Below are 12,547 nucleotides of genomic sequence, written 5' to 3' on the forward strand. Positions count from 1 at the left end.
CCTGTTGTTTGAAATGTTAGCAACTAATTCAGAGTTTTAAGAACATTGCATGGGCCAAGCAAAACACATATGGAGGCCAGATGGGGCCCACAGGGTGCCAGTTTGGGAATTGCGGTCTAGGCATTTATTCCTCTCACCCTTGGAGATTCATTTAAGTGACTTTTCTATGGGCTACTATAAGGTAGTGTGCTCAGCCCCTGTCATGATGTATTTTAACTGATTGTTGCTGGTCTAGTCTTTCTACTAAGCTACAAGATCCTTGAAGGCAATGTATATAGATTTTGAGGTCCCCATGGCCTAGCAGTCTTGTACCTAGTCAATATTTAATAAGATAGCTGAATGAATGAATGAATGAATGAATGAATGAATGAATTCCACCACAAGCAGGATCCCTGCCAAGCATCTGAACAAAGTAACTCAGGGTCTCAGGGGTTACCTGATTGAGATCACTCCTTCTTTCTACTCCCTTCTGGCCAAGTGCCCCAGTCCATCCTCAAGGCAACTGAACCTCTGTACCCTACAGTGATTTTATGAACAGGTGGCCTCTTCTAACATGCAAATCTTGGCCACTAGATGTCTCCCTTTGCTTAAAGGACATTCCGAAACCCTGGGGTCAACTGGCGGTTTGCTAAACAGAAACCATACTTCCGCAAAAAATAGAATGTCTTCATCTCAGTCCGCCTCTTCAGATGTTTGTCCTCATGAGGAAGTTGAGTACAGCCACAATGACAAAGAAAAAATGCCCAGGGACAGAATCGGATTTATTTTGTTCTGGGAGAGCTTCTCACCCACAGGATCTCTCCCTTGGGAGACGGAGTGACAGTCTGTTGGGTTTTAGCTTCTAATCCAGCAGACTCCTGACTGTTGTTTGGGAGCCTTGTTTGTGTTACTTTTGTCTGGCGCTATAGGCCAGTGGAGAAATGCACATTCCTGTTAAAGGTCTCGTGTTCTAGAACCTGCATGGTCAAAGCAGGATTCTTGTAAACTGCATCAGATTGAGCATTTCCACTGAGGCTGCCCCGACCCGCGGATGGATTTTTCCACATCACGTTGAGTGTAAGTGGATGGGCTCTGTTGCCTGTGGCTGCACTGTCCCCGCCACACCGGTTGGGTCCCTTGAGTCTAGAGAGAAGGCTGCTTGATGTTGTGTAATTCTCATTTTAAAGACAGGCAGAGGGAAAAAGAAGCAAAGTTCATGATTTTCGTAGTCAGTGTTACCTCTGGCATTCAAACCCTGTAAGCTCTGAACTGATGACAGGCAGTGGGGGAATTCTGCTTGGCCTTGCTAAGTTTGTACAGGGCTTTGAATTTAGGGACACGTGAAGCTTACTCGCTGAATGAAATGGAAACGTGGATTCTCTCCGGGGCTTTGGTGGCCCTTCATTTTACTATGAAAGGTTCAGCTGATAAGAATGCTATGTCTCATTAGTGCCTAAGACCATAATGTTGCCTTGGTCTTTTCTTTGGTTATTTTGGAAAGGTCGGACACTTCTGTTTGTATTTCTCACCTGCCTTTTCTCGCAGGGTGCCTTGGTGGCTCAGTTGGTTAAGCGCTCAACTCTTGATCTCTGCTGAGGTCATGATCTCATGTTGCGTGAGTTCAAGCCCCGTGTCAGGCTCCACACTGACAGTGCATTGCCTGCTTGGGGTTTTCTCTCCCATTCTTTCTCTGCCCCTCCACCATGCACTCTGTGTCTCTCAAAATGAATAAATAAGCTTAAAAAATTCACAACAACAAAAAAGAGGAACACAGACTGAAGGCAGGCCCATCATTTACTTACCTGCTCTGTCCCCCCATTTCCTCACCTATAAAAGGGGAATGATGGTGGGAACTGCCTCACGGGTTGCTGGGAGTATAAAAGCACTTGGAAACTGCTCAGAACACTACTTGGAACATAGTAAGTGCTTAGTAAATGGGGGCTGTTACTACGTGCTTGACTGTTGATCTCTTCTCTGATTTTCTGCCCAGGCCAGTGTTCATGTGTATAGATTGCTACACTTGTCTGTGATATGGATGGGAAAAGATTTCCTACAGTTTTGTGAGCTCTCCGTTTGTTTATTTGAGTATACCTTATATTCAAGCTAAGTAGCATTACAATGATTAAATACCACCCCCAAACAGTTTCTCATAAGCCCCTTTGACTAAGCTTTATCCTCAAATAACTTAATAACTCCCATCTCTCTTTATTTTTTAAGTCCTGGTGTTGAGTGTTAAAAGACTATATCAGTTTTGATAAAATCTTTATTAGTTAGGAAAACCTTCTCACTATAATGTACATTTTACACTCAACTCTTCTCTTTACTGTTCCTTTCAGGTTTGTGTGTGTGTGTTTTTTAATTATACTTGAAATATTTCTTATTGCATTTAATCATTTCACAGTGTGGAATAAAGCCACCTGAAACAGCTCAGGGCCTATCACACCCTCGAGTCACCATATCATTCAAGGCGACCAACTGTGTTTACAGCCCCTGGATTAGAGCTTCTCTAAGACCAAGGGCAGAGACCTCCCAGCACCTCTGAAGGATAAACACTGCCCTCCAGGATCCTCTCCAGCTCACCTGCTGACCACATTCAGATAGTGCCTCACACCCGGTGATAATGCGTGATAAGATTTAGAAAACTAGTTCCAATAACGAGAGTCTGTTCGCTTTGTCCTTTCTCCGGGGCCTCAGGGTTGTTGCTATTTATTGCTGTGACTCTACTCTTTTACCAGGAAAGCAAGCCATCAGACTGCCCAGGAAACCAACGCAAACAGAGAGATGATTTGACAGGGTTCAAAGGGCTTCTTCGGCCCCCTGGTCTTCCTCCTTGTTCTCTTGGGCATCTATCTATAGGATGCCGGGGCTGGGGGCTGGTTTAGTCAAGGAAGTTCTGTGGTCCAGATGAGCAGACGATATAAAATATACCAGAGGAACCAAAACACATTCGTTTAGCTGCCTTTGTATGCTCAGGTGGACACCTTGTACCTGCTTCACAGGGGAGTGTGTGCGATTTTGCAGCCAAAGGAGAGTTGCCGTTGTACCAGAGGGGCAAGCCTTCCTCAACTCTGCCTTCCCAGAAGACCAGCTCTCCTTGGGCTCAGAAGAATGATATGTCACCATGCTGCCACAGTGTGCAAAAACCCGTGTTACTCTCTTTTGCTTTCTGTCCTCCGCAGGGACTCCGGAGCCCTATAACCTAACCAGGAAGTATCGAATTCAGCCTCGCATGTGTTAGTAGATGGTTAGGAGGAAACTAGAAGGGGTGAGTAAGTGGCTTACTGGTGAGTCACCCATCAGTAATTCAAAAGCACACCCTATTTGTGAAACAACCCAAATATTGGGCATACTAGGATCTCCTTCCATTAAATGCAGAATTAACAAACAATTAAATATATTCATTTGTTTGGATTCAGATTTTCTCCAAAACCAATCTACTCAAGGAATTATTGGTGTCTATTGGGTGCCTAATTTTCTACTATCTGCTAAAGTGTTTTCGGTCTAAGAAGAAACTATAGGGATCCCTTTGGTTCCAAGGGCCACATGCCAGCCCCTAGGAAGTTGCTGGGCTTTGCAACACAATGAGCTGGAGGTCACTAACAGACCTTCTATCTGAGCTTCAAGCCCTCCCCCATTAAGCTCCAGAGTGAGTGGCCATTTTGTCTGTCTTACTCCTTCGCCTGACCCCCTTCCAATTCCACGGTCACTTTCCTCCCTAAGTAATTAATAGACTATTAGTACCATTTTATAAACACATTCCCACTGCGGTGTCAGTGACTTCTGTGCTCCTACATGCACTTGCATTTTAACACAGACAATAGGAAACAAATAGCACTGAACTGAAAAGATGGCATTTAATCCTAGAACTTCAGACATCAGATCAACTGAGTGAGGACCTTCTGGAAGCCCTCGACCTTCTGTACTGAAAGGAAATTTGGTCTCCATTTGCAATTGGTGGATCTGGAAAATGTGCCAAACCCTGCAGAAAGGGCACAGCAGAGAGTGACATTGACTTGATTAGACTACGAGATCAGCTCTATTTTGCCCAGGCTGGTGGCCGACAAAGGAGGGATGGCTCATGCCTTTGAACAGTTAGGGATTGTCAAGTCGTCTTTGTTCTCTTGATAACTTCTCCACTGGACCAGACTTAGACCTGATCATGAAAAATTATGCTATAGACCAAGTGGCTCAATTGGTATTGGAAACAAGAAGGTCACATTGTGTTTAGGCCTTCTTGACACCAAAGGTCTTCAGCATGAAATTATGAGCTCCAATTTTATTTGGAGAATTGTTCACTCTAAAAGAGATATTTCTATTAGAATCCAGTGCTCTGAAGATCATTTTCTCCTTCTGAAGAAGATGAATGTTTTCTCTTCTGTGATGAGAACAATGTACCTGATTGACTTCCCCTTTTCTTGAATGCTAGGAAGCTCTTCTCCTAAAGTTAAGCTTCAAATTTATAAAATAGTTTAGATACCTCATAGGTTTCTATTTGCATTCTTTTTCTTCATTGACACTCTATAGCTTCCCTTTCTATCATTTGTGTAGTGTACATAGAACTTTCATAGTTCACGTTTCCTTATTTCTAGTCCAATATAATGTTTTTAAATGCATTGACATGGTGAGCCACCTCAAGTCACTTGCAGAATATAAGGGTGTTAGGGGCACCTGGGTGGCTCAGTCAGTTAAACGTCTGACACGCGATTTCAGCTCAGGTTATGATCTCGCAGTTTGTGAGTTTAAGCCCCACATCAGACTCTGTGCTGAGAGTGCTGAACCTGCTTGGGATTTTCTCTCTCTCCCTCTCTCTCTGCCGCTCCCCTGCTTGTGCTGTCTTTCTCTCAAAAATTAATAAATAAACACTTAAACAATATATATATGTGTGTGTGTGTGTGTGTGTGTGTGTGTGTACGTGTGTATGGTAATTTTCAAATCAGATGGGTCCTTAGAAAGCAAAGAAGCATTTATTAAAAAGTTAACATGATTCCATTCTAGGTTTTCTAAGGCCAAAGAGCATTCCACCCTCAGCATGTACGCTGTTGTTCTCTTTTGCCCATTCCATATTATCCCATGGGTAAGTCTGAGGTTCCTTTGTCTGGGAAAGAAGTCAGAAAAGGAAAAATAATATTGACCCCTATCTTCACTCCACTGGAATTGCCCACCTCCCCCGCCATTGGAATTATACACGAAGGGCTGCATTCCTTCCGCTTTATGGGGTATGACCCGCGGGTGTCCTGAGGCTGGACATGAAACTCGACAGAGTGGCATTTGATAGCAAACTGATCTAGGACAGAAGTGTTCCGCGTTCCCCTAGAGCATTTTTTTCCCCCACTTTCCTTTTGTGGTTTCAGAAATCTGTCTGCTGCAAGAATCGTTAGGTCTTGGGCTCAGATCTCCTTCCTCTTACCAGGCCTGGTATTGACTCCAAGTGGGAGGGAGAGTCAGCATAAAAGTATTTCTCTTTTCCTTCTTGAGGGGGGTGTGTCCCGGGCTTGTCTGCCTACAAGGGCAGCAACATGCACCAGGAGTTGCTTATGAATCAGTGGACCTGCATGAATGCCAGTGAGCTGCTGGTCAGATATTAGCGATGTCTTTCCAAACAGCATTGAGAAGTGATTGAACCACAGGTACACTGGAGGAGGGGCTCCCTAAGGCTGTGATGTGAAGAGAGGAATCACCAGGTAAGCCCAATAGCTGAGATTTGATTCCTTAGACTGTGTATTGCTATCAACCCAGTACTACCTGTTGAGTTGAGATCCCTTTCCCCCGGGGAAAACTCTGATTTCAACATCCCATTTCCCAAAGAAGGTTAAATAAAGGAACAGAGGATGGAAAAAGCAACAAGCAGAGACGAGCAGAGAGTTCATCCTCTTGGTGACTATATAAATTGAGGGGATTTGCTGATTCGCAGACTCGAGGTTTGCTGACTCACACGTCAGCACACACGTCTCCCTATCGATTATAACACAGAATAAGGGGTACCCTCTTCTTCAGGTGTGCCTGGGAGGTAGATTGGCTGGAATAAAGAAGGTGCCACCAAGGAACCTTACAAATATCAGTCTCACGACTTCCACTGGTTAGTAATATATTAGCTTTAGCAATCTCTTAAAATACAAATATGCTCGAGAAGATTAAATTTATTTTCACTTTAGAACGAATTCATATAAGCTTTGCATGAACCAGTATAAATCTGGGAAGTACTTTGCAATTTAGCTCCTTCCCTGAACTGAGAAAAAATCCAAACATTGACCCTTACAATCATTTCCCTGCTCCTTCCCACTAATATATAAAGCGATAACTCTCTATTTTCTGACTGATGGGCCTTGAAAATTGGTAATTTTTCTTTTCCTTTTCCTTTTTTTGAAATGAAAAATTCATTTATGTGAGCCTGATATCCTAGATATGGGAAGTCACTGGAGAAAGTACAGAAAGAAGATCAAGGTGGAAGAGACATAGGTAAATGATACCTGTGGCTTTTCCGTGACGATACCTGTTAAACTAATCTTGATAATGACACACATTGGTGCGAAATTACAGATAGGAAAGAAATAATAAAAATAGATAAGCATATATTCTATAATTTATTAGAATATTTGCACAGCCTTTTATTTATTTTTTTTCTTTTCCTGTAACAGACCACTGCTACTTATACAACCATCATCGAAATTAAGAGCAATCTTACAAAATGGCCACACTTAGTAATACTAGCAAGGGTTATAACCTTGAGCACATTATTTAAGCTTTTAGTGCTCTGATTACTAAATTTGCTGAATGGTGGCAATAAGCATTAGGACTGAAAATCAGAGCACGTGCATGTTGAGATTTACCAGGTTGACTTGCAAACACTTCTGTTTTGTATGCAGCCACAAACTGATGGGAACTGTTGTTGACATGCCTCACGGGTGTACATGCCCTGCCCCTCTAAAATGGCAGTCAATTTCTATAATTTTTTTAAAGTTTATTTTTATTTATTTATATTTGAGAGAGAGAGCATGAGCAGGGGAAGGGCAGAGAGAAAGAGAGAGCGGGACAGAGAGAATCCCAAGCAGGCTCCATGCTGTCAGCCCAGAGCCCAGTGCGGAATTGGACCTCATGTACCCCGTGGGGCTCAATCTCACAAACCTGAACCTCACCTGACCTGAGCCGAACCAGAGTCTGCACTTAACCAGTTGAGCCGCCCAGGCACCCCTATTTATTTTTTTAAAGTAGGGGTAGGGTTCCCATTACACAGTTTGTCTCTTGCTGTGCTGAGGGTAAGGGGAACACCAGATTTTTGCATCCACATGCCCTCTGATGTCATTCATTCATTCCACAATTAAAGGAATGTAAATATTCTCCTAAAAAAATAAATGAACACATTCATTTAAACTAGGGTCTGTAAGTGACCGATTTAGCACTTTGGTTGGGAGCAACAGTAAACCGGAAGCAGCCAGAGGGTACTGAGTATCGAAGGGCATTACCAGCGGGAGGGGTGTGCCATAAAGGGTGAAGAACTCAGACAGTGGAGAAGTGGTATCCTGGGTACAATGTCACTGAATTCTCAGTTTTGCTTAATGCCGCTTAGGAAACCGTAGTCCAGCCAATCTAAACATGTATTTACCACTTCAACAATATTCTGCCTTGTTTTCTTCCTCAAGCTCTTTGGCAGGAAAAACCCATAGCTACAGAAAAGGGGAAACTGTTCCCAGAAACATCGGGGAGTTCTAGTTGTGTTTGAGCAGGGAAGTGCTCACAGGATGTCAGGGTCTCTACAGTTCAAGGATAGATAGACACCTGTTCTTAATAGTTGTGAAAATAACCTAGAAACTTGGAGGGATAGTGGAAAAGGTCTATAGTATCATGGCCTGAAACATAGTCTGTCACATGCACAGCTGATTCTAGCTTTGCTGAATGGTACACAAAACCCGTGGGGGAAGGGAGGCCCTCTCACCACCCCTCTCCCCTCAAAGCCAAAGATAATCTCAGGGGGTCCTGTTCAATGGCAGGTGGAAACCTGGGCTCTGAGATGTTGAGAATGAAATTCCGTAAGAATCAGTGTGACAGTGCCTGGAACTTCATAAGGTTGGAGTAAATTCCCCTGAGTAGGCAGTTGCATAAATAACAAGTAAAGAGGAGAATAGCAGTGAGGTATGTAGCCCTCAAACTGTGAAACTGTAGTGAAATCTCGTTGATGAGGGTTCTCAGGCCCCCATAGTGTCTGTGGGTCCTCATTGTAAATTTTTTTTTTTTTTCAACGTTTATTTATTTTTGGGACAGAGAGAGACAGAGCATGAATGGGGGAGGGGCAGAGAGAGAGGGAGACACAGAATCGGAAACAGGCTCCAGGCTCCGAGCCATCAGCCCAGAGCCTGACGCGGGGCTCGAACTCCCGGACCGCGAGATCGTGACCTGGCTGAAGTCGGACGCTTAACCGACTGCGCCACCCAGGCGCCCCTCTGGGTCCTCATTGTAAATGTCAGTTTTTAATCTCTGAGGCCCACACACCTTGGAAACTCTAGTTTTTTTTTGTTTTGTTTTAAATAAAGTCTTTTAAAATTAAGACGTTAAATACAGTCTAAGATAATTTCCTTATTTGCTTTTTTATACTAAGATTAAATAAAAAAAAAAAAACCCTGATCATGTAAGTTCCTTTATTGTTTAGGGGTAAGCACCCATTTACTGTAAATTTGTGGTATTAGGATAACTGTTCACAATGAAACAGGTTCACACCTGCGAAGTTTTGGGTAAAGAGACCTTGTCTTAAGGAGATTATATTTTCTATGAAAACCTTGCACACTTGTGTTTGTAGTTTAGCCTGATTTTGTTTGAAGACTTTTGTATACTTAATCTCTTAGCGAATCTGGCTAATTGTTTCCCGTAAGAAACTTAACGATATAATTCTTAGGCATATAATACTCTACTGTATCGTTGATCAAGATACCAATTAAACAAGTAAATGGCAAAAAAAAAAAAAAAGACACAGTGGTACAATTCACAGATACATAAATCAGAATTTCACTATGTGACAAGGTGGCTTTTAAAACTGTCAAAGAGGGGCGCCTGGGTGGCTCAGTTGGTTAAGCGGCCGACTTCAGCTCAGGTCATGATCTCGCGGTCCGTGAGTTCGAGCCCCGCGTCGGGCTCTGTGCTGACAGCTCAGAGCCTGGAGCCTGTTTCAGATTCTGTGTCTCCCTCTCTCTGACCCTCCCCCGTTCATGCTCTGTCTCTCTCTGTCTCAAAAATAAATAAATGTTAAAAAAAAAAAAAGAAAAAAAAGAAAACTGTCAAAGAATTATCAAGGTGTCTTGAAAAAGAATGGTTCAGTTAAGAAACATAGTTGGGATAACTGGTTGTTCATTTGGGGGAAAATGAAAGTAAACGCCTATTTCATACCAACACCTAAAGTAAGTCCAGAAGGATTAAAAGTTTAAATGTATTTTAAAATGAAAGTTTAGAAGGAAACCTAGAATATTTTTATAATCATTTTATAAAACTTTTTTTTGAGGTTGACTCCTAGTTTAAAATACAAAATGGGAAAGATCGACAGATGTGATTTCATGAACATTTTGAGCTCTTGTGCAGAACATAAAAAGTTAAAAGACCAAAGACAAATGGGCACAGATTTATAACAGAAGAGAAAAAAAGCCAATATCCGTGTTACATAAAAGCTCCAAAGAAGCAGTTCTTAAGAAAAAGTAAACATTTCAATAGAAAAACTTAGAACAATGACTTAAAAAGTCAAGCCAGGAAAAAAAAATACAAATGGCTAATAAACATCTGAAAAACAATGCTTATTCTTAGTGATAATCAAAGACATGGAAATTAAAGCAATTAGAAAAAAATTTTGCTTATCGATTTGGCAAACACTAAAAAAGATGCTGGGGACAGGGTGATGAAACTGGCATTTCTACACCTCACTGGGGTGTGGACAGGGGTACAAACGAGGAGGGCACGTTGGCCATGCGGATCAGAAGTCAAAGTGCATAGAGACAGGACTTCACTCTAACCTGGAAAAATCCCGATTTGCCTGGAATTAAGGATATGCAAGAAGTTTCACAGAAGGAACATTTGAGGGCAGATGGTAAGAGTCCAAATAACGAATTTGCCACCATAATGCGTCTTTATCTGAACATAGAGTGGAGCCTGGAAGGTTTTGGAATATCAACTGCCATAATATTTGCAAGGTAGGGGGAATGCCAGGAAACTGGTTCTATTTCTAGAAGAATCACTTGGGGAATATGATTGAAAAACTTGCTTTTACTCATCGGGAAATTATGATGAAAATACTGTTACTAGGCATAGGGAAACAAAGAATGATTGTTTTTTGGTGTATTTGAAATAATTAAGATTTATCACTCTATGGCTCTAAGCATTGAATGGAAGTTGGATATTTGTGTTATTTAAAAAGATACCCAGGAAGAGCTTGTTACGTCTTTAATCTGAACTTTCACATAAGAAGTTGCCACAAAGCCTGTTCTCTGGTTCTTTCCAGTAGGCCTGATAAAGTGTGTTTTCATCCGTTGACACTGAAGACACTCATATTTGTTAGAAGGATTGCTTTGAAATGTATACTCTTCTTTTTCTTGAACAAAGAAACCTTATTCATAAGGAAGTCAGATGGAGATCAAATTAACAATCCGGATTTTCTTAAAATCATCTCCCAAGCAACAAAATGCATTGGCTCAAAGTCCAAGAGGAAGGTTAGATTGTTTTGGGGAGAGAAATTTAGAGAAATAGTTGATAAATTCTTTTTAAAATTTTTTTTTTTCCAACGTTTATTTATTTTTGGGACAGAGAGAGACAGAGCATGAACGGGGGAGGGGCAGAGAGAGAGGGAGACACAGAATCGGAAACAGGCTCCAGGCTCTGAGCCATCAGCCCAGAGCCCGACGCGGGGCTCGAACTCCCGGACCGCGAGATCGTGACCTGGCTGAAGTCGGACGCTTAACCGACTGCGCCACCCAGGCGCCCCGATAAATTCTTTTTAAAGAATAAAAATCTCTTTACAGGATAAACATTTAAAGATAAGTCTTTATGTAGGATTCAGGCCTGCCCTTTTCATTTTCTGCAAGTGTGAAGTGGAAATAATTCCCACTTTACTTACAACATTGCCAAAATAACAAATCAATCCATATGAAAGTATTTTGTAAACTAGAAAGAATTATTCTTATTTCTTCTTCTTATGTAACCATCACCTCCCTCAAGTGCCATGCAAATACTTTTTCAAAGGAACAATATGAGAGGAAGTTCAAATTCCATGGGTTTTACCCATGGAGTCATGTGAGGAAGAAGTCATCTGGGGATTCCAGGAAGGCTGGGTCCCCATTGCTGAGCTGAAGGCTTGGCTGGAAGAAACAGCTTGGCACCTTCTCTGGAATGCCATTGATCATCGTTTAAGGGCTTGGTGGTAATGTTGACTCTACCGAACCAAGAGTGACAGGAGAAAAGCTTCAGTTACAAGGCGTTGGAATAGAGCCAACCCCTGAGGCTGGCAGTCAGGCTCTTACAACGGGATTGAGTTGGACTTGTCTGTAGGAAATGAACTGTATTAGAACATCCATCTTGGGTGATGAGCTCAGAACAACAGTTCATCCTGTAACTAAGACACAAAGCACAGATGGAATGACTTAAAAAAGCCCAGAATCTTTGTTCGTGGGGAACACACAGCCGTGCTAGGCTGACAGCACCAGCATTAGGAGTAATCCCCTGCAACTGAAGTTCCCATGAGTGGCAAAGGACACACAGACTTGTAAAACGTATGTTAATTTTTGGAACAAAAAGGATCAGAGGAGGAGGTAGGGTCACAAGCTGGACTCTGAAGGGAGATCCCTTCGATGCAATGTTGGAGAGTTTAAATAGGAAACAGAGACCCCAGCAACCCAGAAGTTCTCCTCAAAAGTGGGTCTGGATCGCTGCTTTTGGAGTTTCTCTTAATGGGTAGAGTTAGGGTGTATGAACAGCCCGCCTGACTGTGCTGTGAACCGCCAGTGCTTGGCACGGTGCCTGGGAAATTGGAAGCTCTCAAATTAGAGTTTAGCAGATTGGTAAAATGTCCTGGGGAAGGAATGACTGAGCTAAGTCATTCATTCCTTTGGTCTCTTCCAGGCTTAAAGTTCTAGGATTCTTAAAAATCACACCTCTGTTCTCAACCCAAGGGCATCATTCTTAGTAGGTTTTCAGCCCATTTCAAAAGATGTTCCAGAATTAGAATAACCAGTTTGAAGAGAAAACAGGTATAAAGCCCAGTAAATTTTTTTTTTTTATCTTTCCCAGGTTCTATTTGATGACTGACACACACTAAGGAAAAGAACAATAAATAAATAATATGCAAATAGAACTTGGGAAATGGGCATATAACAATAGAATCTGAATGTGAATGGATTTGAACTCACCTTATTCTATTGGTTATTTTATAGAGGAGGAAACTGAGTCCAGCAAGGTTTTGTTTCGTTTTGTTTTTTAACTTTCACAAGTTCTGACAGATAAGAGACAAACCTGGGGTTGGATTCTAATTAATCTAGGTCTTTTCCACTATGTTTATACAACAGAAGCATGCTAAAAAACCTGCTAAATGTGAAATACGTGCTTA

At 42.0% G+C, this 12,547-nt stretch overlaps 1 long non-coding RNA gene across 1 annotated transcript; it reads left to right on the plus strand.

Moving 5' to 3' along the window:
• The first annotated feature begins 784 nt into the window (after nucleotides 1-784).
• LOC124528710 (uncharacterized) lies at nucleotides 785-4,688 on the plus strand. Its single transcript, XR_006966219.1, has 3 exons — nucleotides 785-1,056; nucleotides 3,159-3,244; nucleotides 3,844-4,688. It is a non-coding gene; the product is annotated as an uncharacterized LOC124528710 (long non-coding RNA).
• The last annotated feature ends 7,859 nt before the right edge of the window (nucleotides 4,689-12,547 follow it).

This window comes from Lynx rufus, unplaced genomic scaffold (assembly GCF_022079265.1).
Source record: "Lynx rufus isolate CCGP_SWC_20201006 ecotype Redwood Valley unplaced genomic scaffold, mLynRuf1.p SCAF_6, whole genome shotgun sequence".
Classification (NCBI taxonomy): Eukaryota; Metazoa; Chordata; class Mammalia; order Carnivora; family Felidae; genus Lynx; species Lynx rufus.